Here is a 17312-nt window from a genome sequence, read left to right on the forward strand (position 1 = left end):
TCTTACTTCTGCTGAACACAATCTTTAGAAGAATATTTCAGCTCTGTAGATCCATACAATGTAAGTGAATGGTGGCCAAAAATGAGATAAAGTCAGCATAAAAGTAATCCATAAGACTCCAGTGGTTTAATCCATGTCTTCTGAAGTGATCCAGTTGGTTTTGGGTGAGAACAGACCAAAAAATTAATTCAATATAAATCGTGACAGCAGTTTCCTTGGCGATAACAATTTCAAGCTCAATTACACTTCCTACAGCGCCATCTAGTGCCCAGCGCATACATCAAGCACTAGGATCATGCCTAGAGATTGCAATGGCAAGATGTACAAAAAAGAGTGACATTTTGGTCTGTTCTCACCCAAAACCAACTGGATCACTTCAGAAGACATGGATTAAACCACTGGAGTTGTATGGATTACTTTTATGATGCCTTTATCTCCTTATTAGAGCTTTTGGAGTTATGGTCACCAGTCGATTGCATTGCATGGACCTACAGAATTGAGATATTTTCCTAAAAATCTTCGTTTGTGTTCAGTAGAAGAAAGAAAGTCATGCACAACTTAGATGGCATGAAGGTGAGTAAATGATGAGAGAATTTTCATTTTTGGGTAAACTGTCCCTTTAAGCTTCTCTCATGATTTCGCCAAGGAGACTGCTGTTGATTTGTACTGAATAAGGAGTTACATTTTTGTCTGTTTCTCACCCAAAACTGATTGTATCGCTTCAGAAGACATGGATAAAACCACTCAAGTCACATACGGATTACCTAAATGCTGCCTTTATGTCCTGTTTTGGAGCTTGAACGTTTTGGACCCCATTGACTTGCATTGTATGGATAAAAACACATAATACTTCGAAATATCTTTGATTGTGTTCCACAGAAGAAAGAAATTCATTAGAGTTTGAGACGGCATAAGGGTGAGTAAATGATGAGAGAAATATCATTTTTGGATGAACTATCACAAACGCTGTCCAATAAATATAAAGTAGCCTGTTAAATGCACTAGAGGGCGATGTTTCTTAATTTATGTTTTAGCTTGATGTCCAACTGAGTCTAAAAGCCCTTGTTAGGTTTGGGCTAGTTTGTAATCCATGCTAAAATCTGTTCTACAAACACTGTTATATAAACACAAAAACCCTTCCACCTGCCCTTACACACCAGTGCTTTCATGGAGATGTAATAGTTTGTATTCTATCAATTCTGTGTGTGTGTGTGTGTGTGTGTGTGTGTGTGTGTGTGTGTGTGTGAGAGAGAGAGAGAGAGAGAGAGAGAGAGAGAGTGTGTGTGTGTCCAGGTATTCCCTACATTGTGGGGACCAAATGTCCCCACAAGAATAGTAAAACCTGACATTTTTGACATTGTGGGGACAATCAGTTTGGTCACCATGAGGAAAACATCTTATAAATCATACTAAATTATGTTTTTTGAAAATGAAAAAATACAGAATGTGAGGTTGTGAGGGTTAGGTTTAGGGGTAGGGTTAGAGGATAGAATATAAAGTTTGTACAGTATGAAAACCATTATGTCTATGGAGAGTCCTCATAAAACATGAAAACCCAACGTGTGTGTGTGTGTGTGTGTGTGTGTGTGTGTACATGTTTATACTACATTGTATAGTAAAACCTGAGATCATCTACATTGTGGGGCCCAGCCAGCGGTCCCTATGAGGGAAATGGCTTATTAAACATACTAAACGATGTTTTTTAGAAAATGTAAAAATGCAAAAAAAAATCAGTTAGGGTTAGGAGATAGAAATTATCGTTAGATCTGTATAAAATCCATAAAATGCATGGAAGTCTATGGAGAGTCCCCACAATGATATAAAAACCAGTTTGTGTGTGTGTGTGTGTGTGTGTGTGTGTGTGTGTGTGTGAGTGAAAGAGATAGAGAGAGAGAGAGAGAGAGAGAGAGAGAGAGAGAGAGAAAGGGTAGGGGGCACATGGGAGGGAACAGACATTATAATTAGTTCATCTGGGTATTTATTATACGCTTGCACACTAGAGCCTGTAAGTCGATGAAAGAAAATAGATTTTTTTTTTATTTTATTTTTTTTTGTGAGTGTGAGTGTCCTGCTGGACAAAAGAATAAAGCATAAGTTTGGAAACCGAAGTCATATCGCATATGTTAAAGTAGGTTACAGTTAAACATTATAGCCTACACTAATATATATATATATATACAGGTTTGGGGAGTAACGAAATACATGTTACGGGATTAAGTATTTAAAATACAAAATATAAGTAACTGTATTCCACTACAGTTACAATTTAAATCATTTGTAATTAGAATACAGTTACATTCAAAAAGTATTTTGATTACTGAAGAGATTACTTTGCATTTTATTGTCATTTGTTTCATTTAATATTTAGTCCTTTCAGATGGAAAACATTTCTACATATAAATGATGCGATCCAAAGTGCATTTGAACAGCGGTGAAACACTTTCTTATGATGTGTTACATTCATACAAGCAGACAGAGAAGTAAGTCTGAAGTAAGTTTGGAGCACAAGAAATAGAAATAAACCTTATGTAAATTGTCAGCTTTACGCTAAGCTAAAATGCTATTTCTAGCCATTTTACATGCACGTTACCAGGCACGATCATATTTTTTTATCAAGAAAATTCACGTTGGATCATAATTTCTTTGATATTAGGGCAAAAATCTTATTCTTGATAATAATTTTTGTATTGTTTTTCTGTAAAAATATAAAAAAAATCCTTAAAATAAGATCAATTTTATTTATCTTGTTTTAGAAACAACACTGCATAAGATATTTCGGTTTTTCAGAGAATGAATTTTTAACATGTGGATTTTGTCTTACTGTACTGGCAGAGCTTTTATACTCAAAACAAGTGAAAAAATCTACCAGTTCTGAAGAAGTAATCCAAAGTATTTAGAATACATTACTGACCTTGAGTAATCTAACGGAATATGTTACAAATTACATTTTACAGCATGTATTCTGTAATCTGTAGGGGAATACATTTTGAAAGTAACCCTCCCAACCCTGTATATCATATATATATATATATATATATATATATATATATATATATATATATATATATAGTGTATGTGTGTGTGTGTGTGTGTGTGTGTGTGTGTGTGTGTGTGTGTGTGTGTGTGTGTACCATTGTAATACCATGTATTTTTGGACATGTTCCATGCTAGTACTATAGGATTAGTACTTTAGAAGAGCATGTCAATATCATGGTGTATGAATATGGTAATATGGTAATAATAGCTATATTTTATTCTCTCTCTCTCTCTCTCTCTCTCTCTCTCACACACACACACACACACACGCACCAATTTTGAGCGGATATTTAGAATTCTTTTAGTGGTAACAGTGCAATCGTGAGCTCATATGCAAGATGACGATCAAAAGATCAAAAGATTGTATCACTTTTAAGTTTTTCTGACGTCACGCCGATGCAGATCCTCATGGTGGGAAAATGTTTCACCATAGAACACCGTTCAGAGGGTTCACAACAATTCACGTCCTAATCACGTTGATTAATTAATAAGAGCTCGGGCGAGATCACTCAAAACAGCAGCACGGAATGTAAATTAAGTACAGACAAAGCGTCAGTATGTGAAAACGTGAACGTAAGGGACGCTACAGCCACCGGAGGTAGTGCTAAGAATTGCAATCAATCTGCGGTAGCTGTTAAATGTGTGTGCGCGCGCGTGTGTGAGAAAGAGAGAGGTGGACATTGCGATTAAGGACTCCTGAATCTTGACAGCTGCGCGTGAAGTGAGGAATGGATTCCTGAAGCCCAAATGACATCATTATTGTTCGCAAGTGGACTTAATCATAATATTAACAGTAATGCTATTCATTAGATACCAGTGAAGGAAACGAACAAAAATCCCAGTTGTATTTTTTTTTTTTTTTTTCCCTCCGGTAACTACACAAAAGAAGAGGACTGTGAGTGAGAGAGACAGAGCGAACGAGAAGTCGTGCCACCGGATGGTTTTTGTTATTTTCTGTTCTTTGATGCAGTCTGAGGGAACGGACTCTGATATGAGTCGCCATGACGATAGAGGACCTGTGTCTCGTGCGCTGAGTTAGCCGCTAATGCGTTATACGCATTTGTTTCTTTTATTGTTTTATTTTATCATTTCCCTCTCGCCTTTTAGCGATAAAATATGTGGTAACCTCGCCGTCGGGAGTGACAGGGGTGTTGTCAGGGAAAATAGGAAAGAAAAGGGAGTAGGAGGGGGGTTAAGATGTGTTTATTCCCCCTTTATTTCCGCTTTTAATGCCTTCTTTCCTTTTATGTTATTATTTCTTTTTTATTATTATTGTTTTGGGCAACGGACTGACGCGAGGAAGGTGTATTAATGCGTGAGAGCCTGCGACACATTCATGACGAATTACATCTGAACAAATGCTGATGGCATAAACACCGGCTTCGGCACTGAAGTCTGAATAATCACCGGGAAAGAAGCGGAGACGCCGCGCATCGACTTTGAATTGTGGTAAGCGGGTTTCGGTTGTCTAAAATGATGGAATATGTATCTGAGGGGTTCTTCGGTATCGGTCTTTGCGCACCGTTTAGAAAAGCGGGGTCGAATTAGACATTCACTAAAAAAGTGTTCAGTCAAAACGCGCTTTGGTAGGGCAAGAAACGGGTTTTAAAGAGCTGTTGATGTTGACACGGTTTGCCAATATTCGCATATAGCTACATGACATTTCTGTTCAAACAGAAAGACGCGGAATCACGACGCGTTCATCAAAGATCTAGATCAGAAGATCAAATGAGATCTCGACGCGTCTCTGTCGCTTGGCCTGGCATTGTCTTTACCGGCTGAGAAGCCATTTACGCCTCTAATTGCATCCATCGCTCGCCCCTCTGGCAACGTGGGGATTGATTTATTTTTGCACTTGATAGATAATGGTAATGCGCCCTGAATTATGGCAAACATCCGCAACCCACAGACTTCCCACCGCCTCTGTTAAATGTTTAATGGCATTTACGTAAGTGTGAGATAGGATGGGAAAAGAGGATCACGGTCACCAGACAGCCCACCTTACCCACCACGATGCCCATGCACAATGACTGAGGTGTCTAGGAAGCCATCCCTCCCATAGACAGCTATGCCTCCGTATCCAAGGCGAGGGGCACATTTATATGCTGTGGTAGTTGGGCAGTGCTCTGTCAATGGCAGAATTCAGCACAGACAAGGAGACCTCTGTTCTCCTGAAGGCTGAGGATCTGCCTGTTCCTTACCCAAAAAGTGGTGGTTGAGCAGTTTATTGTCCGATATTGCCTAATGGAGATCGTTTAGTGGTTCTAAATCGGTCTGCTGTACTTGTATGAGGCGAGTTCTTGATGTTCCTCAAAGCTCTTTCTTTGCCACAGTTCTGCAGTCCTTCATGGATTGAGGAACTGCTAGTTGGTTTAAAAGTATGAGTCTGGAGTATTCAGTCTGTTGTACATATCCATTATGCTGTTTTATGAGATTTAAAGGAATATTCTGGGATCAGTACTTGTTAAGCTCAAGTGACAGCATTTATGACAATATTGATTACCACAAAAATTAATTTCGACTCTTCCCTCCTTGTCTTAAAAAATGCAAAAATCTGGGTTTCAGTGAGGCACTTACAATGGAAGTGAATGAAGCCAATCCATAAACGTTAATATACTCACTGTTTCTAAAGTATAGCCCCAAGACGTAAACAAAGTGGTTTAAGTATTAATATTTATGGTAATCAACATTGTCACAAATGCTCTTTACCAAAGGTGTCATTTATGGGTGGGATGGGTGGGACATGTCCCCACCACTTTTTGAAATAGCTTTCGTCAGGAAAGTCTCTAATGCAGAAGAAACAACTCCAGTTCTTGAGCAGGAGTATCCATTTCATTCATGTGTGTTGCAATAAGTGGCGATCCAGCGTAAAAGTTTGATGTACGGTTCATGTACGGATCAAGTTATCCAAATGATTGGAGCTGTTGAATTGGTCATCAAGAATGACAGTTTTTAAAACCGTAAAAGATTATTTGACATTTTCCCCACATAACCTAGTTAATATTCATGAGTTTTGCCACTTAGTGACGTAAACCCCCCCAACTAACTGCACCCTCCACTTTTTAAAATAAAGTGACACCCATGCTCTCGACCGAGCTTAACTGGTATTGAGCTACTATATTGGAACTGGCGTAATCCTTTAAAAAAAGTCAAAGTCCTCTGTTTGGTGAGCCACTCCTCAAAGAAGAAAAAGGCAAGTCTTCAAGTCTGGAATTTGAGCTTCGATCTGATCTTTTGACTTGAACTGACACTGGAAATTTTCTTTGTTTGATCTGTTCCCTGCAAGTGCACCATCATCCTTCTAAACACTCATTCCTCCACGTGAACCTTCCTGCAGTGCTGCAACTGAAAACCCATGTCAGACCTGATTTTAATGAGCCTTACAATATGTTGATAGATGAAGCACAGCCGGAATGCCCTGGAGTCACGGCAAAAGGCCTTCATTAATGTGAGCAGAGCAACATACACCCAGGGCTGTTTGGAGTGTTTGTGATGTAAGATGCTCGTTTCTCAGGCTGGCCTGGGTCTCAGAACAGGTAAATAATGAAGAAAAGTGCAGTGCTAGCTTGATGTAACCTCCTCCATGTGCCCTTCTGTGCTGCCTGTTGTTAGTGTGTGTATGTATGCCGTCTTGGGAAGCACTCACATGGACTGCGGCCTTATTAAACTTTAAAATTCTCAGCATGCTGGGCAAAACTGGAAGGGATGGATTTTTAGGTCCCTCTAAAATGGGCTTTCTGAATAAATCAGGAAGGTCCTTATTGTCAGTCTAAAGTATTTTATTGTGTATTTCATGATGGACAGTTGTAATTTTGAGAGAGACAAAGAATAGAGGCCTTATCGATTCAGTTTTACTGCGAGAGGTGGATTAATGCAAAAGGGGTAATTATATTAAGAATTCATGATGATGATAACTCTCTTTTCCTTTCTTTTCCTCTAAGGAATACCCAAGGTCAAAGCCTCTGTAGATTTTTGTTAGCCTAATTCACACATGCACAACAGCATTTTCAAACCCGCTGCCTCATAGCCCAGTGGGTGCCCATGCCAACATTTTTCAAAAGCTTTCAACTCATGCAAAAGATCGACCTTAAAAAGTGGCAACCTTAAAGGATCCATTTCTACTTATCTAACCCATAAAAATGACTTTAGTTGGTGTAACCTAATTTGTCAGGTTGTTTTAGTAAGATTGAAAAAAAAAATTTGACTCGATGAGAGAGGTCAACGGACAATGGCCAGACTGGTTTGAGCTGACAGAAGGGCTACGGTAACTCGGATAACCACTCTGTACAATAGTAGTGAGCAGAATAGCATCTCAGAATGCACAACACATCGAACTTTGAGGCGAATGGGCTACAACAGCAGAAGACCAAGTCGGGTACTTTATTAGGACCATAGTGTTCCTAATAATGTGCTCAGTGAGTCATTGTAGTTTCATGTAACAATTCGTATGAGATGGCGTAATTGTATGATACTGTACGACTTGTACAAAAAGGTACGACTTTTATTCCCATAGAGACCCAGCAATCAACAAACGGATAAATTTCTATTACAACTTGTCATGAGAGGGAGCTCATCTCACATAAGCAGGCATTATAGCCATCTTTCTCCTTAAAGTGTCACATAACCCTTCTTTTACATCTTTCTAAAAAGCCGAGATCATTGAGTTAGCATCTATTGAGTTTTGTAGCAATGTCGGGTTACAGTACTCTGGTATGTTGTAGTAAAGTTGCAGTTGTTGGACTGTGTGGCCTGATGTGCTCAGACATCTGTGTGTCATTATCTCTGTCCCAGCATGTGCAGCGTGATCCACTCACTGTAGACAGCATCGCCAATGAATCATCGCTGATCCTGACAGCCTCCTCCTGTCTAGATCTATATTTCAGCCTCCACACATGATATAGTATGTGCTGCTAACAATGTTCTGAGCAGTACATACACCAAGTCTCAAATTAAGCTTGTGTGCAATTGTAATCTCCCCTCATACTGTAACTTTATGCTGAGAGGTTTACTCACCCTTATGCCATCCCAGATGTGTATGGTTTTCTTTCTTCTGCAGAACTCAAATGAAGACTTTTAGAAGAATATTTCTGCTCTGCAGGTCCATACAATGCAAGTGAATGGTGACCAAAACTTTAAAGCTCTAAAAATAACATAAAGGCAGCATAGAAGTAAACCATACGACTCCAGTGGTTAAATCCATATTTTTAAAAGCGATATGATGGGTGTGGGTGAGAAATAGATCAATATTTACATTCTTTTTAATTAGAAATCTCCACTTTCACTTTCACATTCTGAAAGTGAAAGTGGAGATTTAGAGTAAAAAAGTACTTAAATACTGTTGCTCACCCAAAGAGATTGCATCACTTTAGAAGAAAAATATTAAACCACTGAAGACTTATGGATTACTTTTATGCTGCCTTTAAGTGATTTTTGGAGTATGAAAGGTCTGGTCACCATGAACTTTCATTGCAGTATCCTACAGGGCTGAGATATTCTTCTAAAAATCTTCATTTGTGTTCTGCAGAAGAAAAAGTCATACACATCTGGGAAGGCATGAGGGTGAGTAAATGATGAGAGAATTTTAATTTTTGGGTGAATTATCACTTTAAGGATGATATAACCATTACAAATTACTTTTGTTCATTTAATCTGATGTGTTCAGGTAGATTTAGTCATATTAAATAATAATTTTGACTTAAAATCAGTTAATTTAGATTACACAAAACATAATTTTTAAAGTTACCTGAGAAAACATTTTATAGAGTGTTGCACACCTCTGTTGCATACTGCTGAGTCAGGATTCCTGCCTGTCATACATGAGTGAACGCAGAGACATTTTGAAGCTCTAGAGAAGTATTTAGTGAGAATGGTGACTTTACAGCTTTCTCAAATAATTCCTCTCCTTCACAAACCTGGAATCCAGAGATAAACATGCTAAATGCCACATCCATGGTCTATCTTGGAAAGCAATGAAAAGGCCAGAGTGTCCACTCATTGTGAGTTTTGCTCAGGTCTGAAAGAACCCCTTAATCCGCCAGGAAGATATTTTTCAGGATTGCGCTGAGCTTTAATGTTCCCGAGAACATGGCGCTCCCTCCCTCTTCAAAGGTCAGCCTAAATCTGAAAAGAATTGGGAGAAAAAGACAAAAAAGGACAAGAAGAGTAAAAGAAAAACCATTTGGTTCACCCTGTGGTTTTTGGGGAACAACTGCATTTTCAAATGAAATGTTAAATGATCATTTTGGAGAGAAAACATGATTCACACTGCTTGAAAAGAAAAAAAGACTGATGCAGTTTTTCCTTGCCGTTCTGAAAACTGCATTTAATTATTCATTTGTTTGGAAACCCAGATCACAGCTGGGGCTACGCTGCAGCTTTAGAAGAGTGATAGAGCTTCATTAGCCCTGGAAAAACTCCAAACAAACACACCAGTAGCAGGAAACCGACACGCCGGCAGTGGATGTACAATAGACCCTTTTCACATTACTATAGTAAACTATAGTAGGGTAAACTTCTATGGCGGTAAATGGGAGACCACAGCAAATATTATTTTTGCATTCCCATTCAAAAAAGGAAAAAAAATAGACGTTGATTATGGCAGTCAGAAGAAAGAAAAATGTACCATCACTTTATGAGCAGCTGTATTTGAAACCCCACCGCAGCAGTGCTTACGATTTTTTTTAATTTTTTTATTAATGACAGGGTAATATAACTCAAAGAATAATGTTATAAATTGACACTAAATAATTAAAAAATATAAATAAAGTTGCTGCTAAATAAGATGGAAATGCTTCATCACAATCTGTGAAAAAGGTCTGCAGTCCTTTTTTAGGCATTCCTAAATTTTATCTTAATTCTTTATTTTAAGGTCTCAAGTTTAGCAAAGCTTTTGTGTGCTTTAAGTGTGATGCCATCCTTCATTATCTTACCCTAATGGTATAAATCTAGCATTACAAATTAATTACAGAATGTAAAATGTGTCCTATTTCAAGCACAGTAAATTACCCCGAAGGTGAGCATCTGGCTTTGTTGCAGCATGTTTTTAGAGAGGAAAATGCACCAGTAAAAATTATGTTTTTATCAAGGGTGTGTTTAATGACTCATCCGCGGTACAATAAGACTTGAGTGAATGGTGGCACTCTCGAACTGATATTGATGTTCTGCGGGTTCATTTCAAACCAATTATGGATGAGGTGATGATTGTAAAATTGCATATTGATCGCAGGTTTTAGTGTGAAAACGTCCCGCCCTTGAGTATGAAGCATAGTCATGTGCTGCCCATTGTAATCACATCCCCGCAACCTCCCAAGATTCCTTCTCACGCTTCCTCTCTTCATTGTGAATGTTGATTGTCTTGTAACCCTTTGCAACACAATCTCATTCCACCCCCACCTCCCCCCCCACCCACACACACACACCTCTTTAATGGCCCAAAGTTCCCTCACCCTTCCCACCTGCCTTTGAGAGATTATTGGCTTTTGTTGGTTGAGACATGGACCTACATCCAAGGGCATGTCAGGCCCTCTATTTGTTATGTGCAGGGAGGCAGTGCAATCAAACTCAGGTTTGGACTCAAGCAAATGTAAAAATATGGAAATAAGATCCCCCATTTCTATTTCTGTAGATCCTGCAGCACTTTTGGGAGGTAATGGGTGCCAAAAATGCAAATAATAGCCTTTGCTTGGAGTTCATTTGTCCTGACATTTACATTTATGCATTTAGCAGACGCTTGTATCCGAAGCGACTTACTTACATTCAATGGACACATTGTATCAGTTTGTGTGTTCCCTGGGAATCAAACCCATGATCATGGCATTGCTAGCGCCATGCTCTGCCAGTTGAGAGGACCCCTGACATCTTCTGAGTTTCACCACTGTCGTGGTACAAAATACATTTCGTCATCAGCCTAAGTACTACACGGCAAAAATATGTTTTTTCAGGTAACACAAAATGTCTGCATGTGGTAACATCTAAATGAACTGGTCCTAAATATTATATAATATGACTAAATCAACATGCAGTACATGACTACATTAGGTTATACCAACAAAACAATTTTTTATGGGCTAGATCAGGTAGAAAAAAATGCCTTTAAGGAATGGTCCAAGTTCATTACAAGTTAAGTTCAATGAACAGAATTGGTAGCATAATTCTGATTACCACAACAACATCAAAAAAATTTTCTTACAATTATAAAAATATATTTTATACATGAATTTAGTGTGATAAAACTGATTACAGGGTTGACTCGCATTATGTCACCATGGGAATGAAGTTGAAATATTGGCTGTAACTTCACACAGAAAAGGTTAGTAAATGATTTTATCGCACTAAAAACATGTTAACACATAAAATGTTTAGGTCTTGTGGCTGTAGTTTTGAAACGGTGTGTGTATTTGAATTTTTATGGAGTGGGCCCATTCATTTCCATTGTGTGTGCCATACTGTTCTATGATTTGTTTTTGTGGTAATCAACATTATGCCACAAATGCTGTCGACTGAGCATAACTTGTATTAAACCCATAATAATAATTTAACCCTTTAAGCTCTAAAGGTGTTTTTAAAGATTTCCTGTTTCAGTGGCATACCCAAAATTATAGGCTTATAACTCGACAAAAAACAGTGTTTGGTATCATTGTAAAGAAAACTTTAAAAAAAAAAATGTAATGATATAGGTTATGATACATTCTGAGTCTCTCAGCCAAAGAAACTTCTGAAAGTTTTTCTTATTTTCCTGATTTGAGATTATATATCTCTGGGTGTAAATAAGGTGGCTCCAAAAAAAAAATATTTTTTTTTGTTTTGTTCCCAATCATGTCAACTGTATCTGTTAAATAGCATTACAAAAATAATTTATCCTAGTGTCCAAAAACTTCTCCATGTGTCCAAAATCCTCTCCAAACAAATAAAACATAATAATTGTACATGAGAACTAATTACACATGCAAACACAACAATGACTAAAGGTTTGCATAGCATGGAAACATGGTTTTAGTAATGAGATTTCACGGAATAAGTGCCTTTTGACTCAATGAGTCTGCATCGAGTCTGTGTCTTGTACTTGGCACTATCTCCTGGTGGCCATATGTAACATTGTGCTTCGGGTGGATTATCTAATGATCTGTGCATCGGATTACCTTGTGTGTGGGCTCGTTTGAAAGATAATCACTTCTTTTTTATTGTATGTGATATTTTATGTTCTGTTTATTTTTCATTAAGTTATAAGCGAAAGTGTGCCATATAAGCAACATCAACATAATTGTCAAAGACATATACTTAGCTAATACTTGCTATATTTCTGTCTGTGAGTAAAACAAATGGCTGGTTGTATTCTACTCTGTGTGAGCTTTCCAACTACATATGACACATGGCTGTTTGCTGAGTTTGATGTTTTTACTGAATACAATAGTACAGTGCAAAATGATTATCAATTATCAAAACCGAACACTTCTGATTTGTCTGCAAATTTCAAATGATACCTGTTTTGTGTTGGACAAGACTAGTTATTAATATTTTGACGATTTTTTCATTAACAGTTGCAGGTTAACAGTTTTAAAGGAATATTCCAGGTTCAATACAAGTTAACTTGTCCCTCCTTTTCTTAAAAAAAAATAAAAAAGAGCCACTTACAATGTAAGCTAATCCGTAAATGTTAAAATACTCACTATTTCAAAAGTATAGCCACAAGACATAAACAGTATGCATGTTAACATGATTTTAGGGTGAAAAAACTTTTCTGTGTAAAGTTGTATCCAGTTTTACAACTTCATTGCCATAATGACGTAATAACTAGAAGTTCATCCTCTTAAAAAGTAGTCTGCTACAAAACGATGATTTAAACAACTTTTCCGCTCAAATAATACACAAGTTTTATGCCATTTGTGCCTTTAAATGCTCCACAAATTGGCCCCATTCACTTACAGTTACAGTCACATACAGTGCTTCACTGTAACATTTAGTTTCTAAGAAAAGAAAGGACAAGTTGAAATTATTGTTCTGTTAATCAACATTATGCCACAAATGCTGTCGATTGAGCTTAACTTGTATTGAACCGGTAATATTCCTTTAACAGTGTACTGTCAGCAGTTTACAGTGCCTCTGTTGCCTGACAACAAAGATTAAAAGCTAGTAAATTTTAGGACAGTGTTTAACTTTATATTTTGATTATGTTTTTGTCTATTTCATGTTGCTGTCAAAATGTTGGCAAACAACTCTTGAACTTCTTAAATCATGCTGCAAATGAGTGAATGTGAGCTGCTCTGATGAGTTTTTTGAGGAAACAAGCAGTAACAACATGTGCATTGGCTAATGTGTGAAAATCGACATAATAGTGTTTCATTTAACAGACCACACCAACTTGAATAACTATTTCTGATCATGGGTGTCATCACGCAGCATGTGTTAATATCTGCTGTGTTAATGTGAGAATGAAGAATAGCACCATTATGAACCTGAATTAATAATGAATACTAGCTATTGATTGGGTTCATGGTTGAGTCATTCATATTCAGTCAGCGACTGATCGATTGATGCATTCTGAGTGCACATCAATGACTCTTGCTCTCCAGCACAGATTTTCAGAATGCAGTATGTTATGCACTGCAGTTCGTCACGCAATATTATTTATGTATTTTTTCAGATGATATTATATGCTAAAATTATCCATTTAAACTGATTAGACCAATTTAATCTACAAGACAGAGAGCTCGAATACGCTCTGGTGTTGACGCCAAGCAATTTGAAATTTAACTGCATTATGTCTCGTTCGACCTTTAAATTGGGCAGTAGAACTAATGGCTCCATAAATTTGTATTCAGGGAAGTGTTAATGCGCCTTGTAGACTTTGGGTTATTTTTAACAGCCAGCTACAATTCACGGTGTAATTGTCCAGTACCTGAACATCATTCAGTAGCGTGCAAGAATCATTAAAATTAGTATTACATAATACAAGAAAGGTTAAGTAACACATGCAGCAATGTTATTGTGCAATTTGGCTTTACACGTTTCAGTTGAGAGTGTTTTGCACAGATGCATCTAAATGTTGTGGAAATTATAGCCTGCTGTAGACAAGTAATGCAAAATGATTTGGTGGCAGAAACACCCTGGATATAAGTAGCATAAATTTGGGTTCTACTGCTGTCGTTTGAGGAAGAAGCACCGGCCAGCACTGCCCATGGAGTTTTCAGCACCTCTTCATTGTGGACAGCGACAGATTTAGAGTGGGAGCATGTTGATGGTGGGCCAGATCCAGAAATTAAATGAAGCTGCCTAGTTTGTTTTGCTGCCAAATTTGCGTTTGATTGCTGTACAACAACGAAGCCATCACTTAGAGTACAGCATTCATTTTTTTTCCGGTCACATTTAAAGTTCATGAATGACGTAGGCTAAAATGACAGTGAAGAATATTTAAGTCCCTTATATCTTTTGCTTGTATTCTTGTCTTTATTTCTTAATTTAAAAACCAGATTCATCTTTACCAGAGTATTTTGTTCTTCTTTTTTTTTTTCTTCCCACACTCTCTCACTACCCATTATTCTGAACGGGAATGACAGAATAGCCCAAAAGGCTGATAACATATCACCATGTTAGCAGAGGGATCACCCATGTACTTCAATCACACTCATATCTGCTGCCATTAAATCAAGCATACAGCATGCCTGACTGACAGCCCTGTCTCTGAGGGAAACAAATGGGGCCGGGCCAACCTCGCAACCCCCAATCAATATGCTAGCCCAGCTGGGACCAGTGTTACCAATCACTCTTTCTGGAGAGGGACAGAAAAAGACAAGATGGCCAAGAACTTGACTCTTGCCATGTTTGTGGTAACTGTGTTGAAAGGCAACATGGCTGAGAAAATGGCCAAACATTCCCTAAAGGCAAGAGTGTGATGTTAAAGACAGAAGTACATCATCAAAGTACACCGAGTGCGAAACTGATGGCCCTGTACAGTGAATTAATGCAGGTCACTTTTTGGTGGCCCTCAATTTTTGGTGATATTATTTGATGATACTTTAATTTCCTGGTGGAAAAGAAAAACAGCTTTAACAAATAGTTCTCCCAAAAATGAAAATTCTGCCATAATTTACTCTCCCTAATGTTGTTTCAGACCCATATGAATTTATTTCTTACAGAAAGTTACTGAATATCCTGGTCCGCCTTTTCAATACAATAGCAGTTAATAGTGACTCACTTTTAATCTTAAAATCGGACCCAAAAGTATCATAATAATAATCCATGCGTCATTGGCTAGTAAATGTTTGTTTTTTACTTGCCAGACTTTTGACGACATGTAAAAGTAATGCAACTGAGAACTGAAAAAGATATTAAGCAAACCAAGAAGGGGGCATCTTCACATATATAAAGTATTCATATTTATGACTCCACGTGATATAGTATGCGAGATTGTACATTTTATTTAATATTTTGCTTTTTATCATTTCAATCACATTTTAGCTTTTAAAAAAAGTACAATAGTCATGAAATTGCATTTATAGTAATGATACAAGCTGTTGTCACTTTAAAAATGTCATACACAAGTGCTAAAATGGTACTGTCTCTTCACTACTAGACAACTCAATCACTGGTGAGTGAAATCTGAAAACATTTACTAGCCAGTGGCTAAAAACAGACATATTTTAGTTGCATAGCATGAAATTTGGTCGCATATGCGAGTGATTTACTCGCAATGTAGAGGGCTGTTGTGCATAATATTCTAGGTTTTCTGATGGCATACAATAGGTTTTGGTTGTATGCATTTTCCATTGCATTTTCATGAGAGCTATGAGAGAAGATCGTTCACACTGGCTTGCATGTATACGCGAGAACTTGTGTTGTTTAATGCTCAAAACAATGAACATGCAAGAGACGTCAAGATTTTCTGAAAAATAATTTTCATTTTGGGTTGTTTCTCACCAAACCCTGTCATATGCCTTCAGAAAATGTGGAATATGACACACAAGTCATATAGACTAATTTTATGATACTTTTATGTCCTTTTTAAGCTTTAAAGTGAGTCACTATCGACTGCCATTGTATTGAAATGATGGGCCAGGACATTTCTCCATTTGAGTTCCACATAAGAAAGAAAGTCATATGGGTTTGAAACGACATTAGGGTGAGTAAATTATGACAGAATTTGAATTTTTGGGTGAGCCTAAGCTGGTTTAGTGGTCTAAGCTGATTTAACTTAAAACTAGCAAACCTGACCAGCCTGACCATGCTGAGAGTCCAGCTTAGGCTGGTTTAAGCAGGTTTTTTTTTCAGTAGGGTTTATCAATTGTCCCTGTATATCTCTTTTGAAATACATCTTCGTTCACCATAAACTAGCCTTGCTCTACAAGGCTAAGCAACAAATAGGACATGTTCTATATGTCATGTCAGTGGTTGCAGATTTTTTTTTTCTTCAAGTGTAAAAATGCAATGTTTCTGCTAAAGCTATCATCTCGCTCCCTCTGGCCTGCTGCTTGTAGTGAGTGATGATTTATTAAGTCATGGAGAGGCCGATGTCCCCCCTCCTCCAATGGGGAGCGTCAATGCGTAATTACTTTAAAAGATGGATGGGACCCATCCAGGCTGTCCCAGACCCTGAGCTAAATCACAGCCCCCCCTTTCCTCCGGGTTCACATATACGCTCACAGGAATGGCCAATGTCTCCAGAACGAGCGTGGCTCTGTTTCACCTGTTCTTATTGGCTCTCACTCATACACCTTCTCCTCATGTGCCCAGCATGCATCTAACAAGACTAGGTGCCAGGGATCAGGTTCATTTCCCCTCCGAGGGTGAAAGAGAGAAAGAAAATTGAATGAAATGCGAAGTTGGTGCAGAAGATAGAGCCAGTAAAATTTGGGGCTTAGATATAATTTTGGACAGATTTAGCAATCTCCAGCCAACTCTGACAACTTCAAACTTGCAAAGAGTCGATAAATGAATATGTCCTGTTGCAGTGCCATAGAAAAAAGGCTGTAATACCATGGTATTTTTTCAATGTGTTTTTATGAGGCTTTTTCTTTTCACTTGATAGGTTAGATTGAGTGACAGGAAAGAACAGTGTGAAGATGACATGATCAGCAAATGACCAGAACGAACTCAAACTTGGGTCGAACACAACGCACAACAGCACTACCCACAAGCCTGCATCTCCAACAATACCATGGTATTTTGATATATGGTATATTATATGGTATGTATTTGATATATACCATTGTATTTAAATAATACTATAAGGTACTTCAGATAATACAATGGTTTTACAATAGTATTATTATGGGAGTGTTTAA

General features: G+C 37.8%; 1 protein-coding gene across 1 annotated transcript in view; it reads left to right on the forward strand.

The window, feature by feature from the left end:
- The first annotated feature begins 3704 nt into the window (after positions 1–3704).
- LOC127433948 (neuroligin-2-like) overlaps positions 3705–17312 on the forward strand; it is a 117210-nt gene continuing 103602 nt past the window's right edge. The window contains exons 1-2 of the mRNA XM_051686336.1: positions 3705–4485; positions 17057–17188. The gene's annotated coding sequence lies outside the window, so the exon portion shown is untranslated. The remainder of the gene's footprint in view (positions 4486–17056; positions 17189–17312) is intronic.

The sequence above is a fragment of the Myxocyprinus asiaticus genome, chromosome 43 (genome assembly GCF_019703515.2).
Source record: "Myxocyprinus asiaticus isolate MX2 ecotype Aquarium Trade chromosome 43, UBuf_Myxa_2, whole genome shotgun sequence".
Lineage (NCBI taxonomy): Eukaryota > Metazoa > Chordata > Actinopteri > Cypriniformes > Catostomidae > Myxocyprinus > Myxocyprinus asiaticus.